General features: G+C 67.6%; 1 protein-coding gene across 2 annotated transcripts in view; it reads left to right on the top strand.

The window, feature by feature from the left end:
* ADGRB1 (adhesion G protein-coupled receptor B1) overlaps positions 1 to 442 on the top strand; it is a 451,386-nt gene that overhangs the window by 891 nt on the left and 450,053 nt on the right. The gene's annotated exons all lie outside the window — the stretch shown is intronic.

Genomic DNA, 442 nt, shown 5'->3' on the forward strand with positions numbered 1-442 from the left:
GGGGGCGCTGAGTGCCCCCCCCCGCTGCACCTGTTGCTCTCCGCGCTCGCGTCCCCCGGCCGCCCAGCCCCGCTCGGCGGGGTGCGGAGCCCCCAGCCCCTCCTGCCTGGGTGGGGGCGGCTCGGAGGGTCGGGGGAGGCGCTGGGAACACCCCCCCCCCGCCCGGGACGGAGCCCAACCCGGGGTCCTTGCACTGGGAGGGAGGGGTATATAGGTGCACTGGGGGGGATGCGTGCATGGGGGTGTGCGTGCGTGCATTGGAGGATGCGTGTGCATTGGGGTATGTATGTGCATGTGTGCGCGCGCATTGGGGTATATATGTGGATGGGGGGATGTGTGTACATTGAGGGGTATGGTGTGTGTGCGTGTGCATGGGGGGATGTGTGTGCATTGGGGGGGTATATATGTGCATGGCCGGGGATGTGTGCACATCGAGGGTATG

This window comes from Gavialis gangeticus, unplaced genomic scaffold (assembly GCF_001723915.1).
Source record: "Gavialis gangeticus isolate Ggan-Ray unplaced genomic scaffold, GavGan_comp1, whole genome shotgun sequence".
NCBI classification, from domain to species: Eukaryota; Metazoa; Chordata; order Crocodylia; family Gavialidae; genus Gavialis; species Gavialis gangeticus.